The 2,618-nt window shown below is 41.9% G+C and overlaps 1 pseudogene; it reads right to left on the minus strand.

Annotated features, from left to right (window-relative positions):
• Nucleotides 1-1,063: 1,063 nt before the first annotated feature.
• LOC127753338 (glycine-rich cell wall structural protein 2-like) lies at nt 1,064-1,756 on the minus strand (annotated as a pseudogene).
• Nucleotides 1,757-2,618: the final 862 nt, after the last annotated feature.

A 2,618-nucleotide genomic window follows, 5' to 3' on the forward strand; every position in this document is an offset into this window, starting at 1 on the left:
GTTCTGACAAAAAGAAACTGAAATTACAGATCTTCTCTGCTTAGTTTTACCGTAGCAAAAGAGAGGCATTTGCAGATCTCTGCTTAAACATTTAACTACTTACTTTAGCAAAAAAGGAAAATATATTGCTGCCGTCGCATGTGTCTTGGCATATAGATTTATTTAAATTACTTGTTGATCAGAATTTGACTGCTTCAAATCGATCGCCTTCATGCCGTGCTAATGTTTCAAATTTACCTAGTGCTACTGAATACCGGTGTTCCATTCTGAACTTTCTGACAGTACAGACAGTACTGATGAGCAGATCACCAGCAACATTTGTCAAATCTCAGAAGTTGCATCGATCCAAACCAAGCTGGTTCGATCAACTTGCTTATGCTGATCATAAGTACTAATTAGCAATGTACTCCATTAACACATACTTTGTATATAGTGTATAGTTAATTGATCGTGCATGTGAGATCAGTCAAGAAACAAGCCCGAGGTACTTAATTTGCCGTACGTTCTGCGTGCTTAATTTGCTGGTGACTGCAAAACCATATCGTTTTGCAGTCACCATACGTTCTGCGTGCTTTGCTTGCTTAATTTGCTTGCTTAGTATATCGTTTTGCAGTCACCATATGTTTTTACGCCATAGAGCAATATACACACATACTCTCTCTGTCCCATAAAATACCAATCTAGTATGAGATGTGTGTCTATATTTATTATATTAGAAAATATCACATCCTATCTTAGATTGGTTTTTATTGGACGGATGGAGTAATGTATTGCTTGCACAAATAGGACATACTTCTCCATTGAGCTGAAATATAATTGGAAAAAAAAAAAGTTGTTTCTTCCTATCACGGAAGCTGAAATCATAACTGTGGATAACACCACGTAATGTTCTCCAAAGTGATTATAGTTAGCGCATTGGAGTGATGTACCGGCCCATGTATAGATATCCTAGTGATGTCGAAGCAGAGCTATCTATCAATTCACACATGACAGTCTTAATAGCCACATCTCTCATCATTAGTTACACAATACCAAATTTTACTGAAACAATTGAGCCCTTTATTTCTTTTTGCATAATGCATAAAACAAGTACAAGTAAATGAAAAACAAATCCTACTTCATAAATATGACCCCAGGTTGGGCTCCATTAATTTCCAAATTTCCTATTTGAAGGAAATTAAGGGCTAGCATCGTCAAACCCAGACCCAGAACCTGCACCAACGCCACTGCCACCGTATTGGCCCTGGCCGTTACCGCCACCATTGCCATTGCCATATGCATTTGCATATGGTCCTTTCCAGTAAGTAGCAGCGCTGCTAGAACCAGAGCCCGTACCACTACCAGATCCATGACCACTGGATGGCCAATAACCACCAGCTTGTCCGGCACCAGCACCAGCACTACTACCACCAGCGCTGGATGAACCGGCATAACCATAACCTCCATTTTGAGTATATTCACTAGAGCCTGAGCCCGAACCAGATCCACTACCTGACCCTGACCCACCGTATTAGCTGTAACCACCACCTTCGCCCCCTCCTCCACCACTTGCGTGGGCACCATAGTTACCACCACTGCTACCAGACCCGACACCACTTCCAGACCCAACTCCCCCACCGTTCACATATCCGCCCCCCTCTCCACTTCCTGTGCCTGAACCTTCGGAATGGGAGTATCTTTCTACTCTTGCAGCACTAGCTAGTCCAACGCTTAGGAGGACAACAAACCCAAGAGCTGCAAGTTTAATGCCTGCCATTGTGAGATTACTCTGAATAATATATCAAGAGAGATGAGAATTGCTGGGTGATGGATTGCATGGTTAGTATTTATAGTACTTGATGAGACCATTTGCAGCACTAGTTACTTATCTTAAAAGATCCACTTTGCCTTTTGATTTGGCAAAACCTCCGTAGGTAATTATATGTCAAGTTGGTGTTACATAGCTGCAACAAATAGATGGTTTACTTGAGGAAATAATGTTACGCATGCAGAGAATCACAATATCGTATTATTATTTTTTATTATGTTTAGAAACACTACTACGAAAACAATCTTTCGTGGTGGCCATTTTGGGTCTTCGCTGGCGGCATTTGGCGCCGCCACAAAGCAAAGGCCAGTAAAGATCAAGATTTTCGCTGGCGATTGCGATCCGCTTGCGAAAATTGATTTTCGTAGGCGGACCTCTTAGGCAGACCCTTAAGAGGTCCGCTTGCGATAATTATTTTCGCTGGCAGTTGTGTTACGTGGACCGCCAGCGATTATTCGTTTTTGCTGATAGCGGTTTTAAGCCACCCGCCAGCGATAATCGTTTTGGGGGTAAAAAAAATTGAAAATATGCCATGCACTGTCCTCTACCCGCTAGCAAAGATGAAAAAAAGATGAAAAGAGAAAATGAATATGCCGCATGCTGCTGCCCTGCATTCCCAAATCCATATCCCCGAATTCCAAATCCACAACGAACACAAATTTCACAGAAATGGTTTGATCATGATCATATAGCACAAAAATTCCACATTCACATCACAGCACAAATTCTATAAATTCCATCATAGATTTGCTCACAGATCTTCAGTTTGAGTTCCTCTAGAGGAGGCCGAGGAACTTCTGCGTGGTGCCGG

The sequence above is a fragment of the Oryza glaberrima genome, chromosome 10 (genome assembly GCF_000147395.1).
Source record: "Oryza glaberrima chromosome 10, OglaRS2, whole genome shotgun sequence".
NCBI classification, from domain to species: Eukaryota; Viridiplantae; Streptophyta; class Magnoliopsida; order Poales; family Poaceae; genus Oryza; species Oryza glaberrima.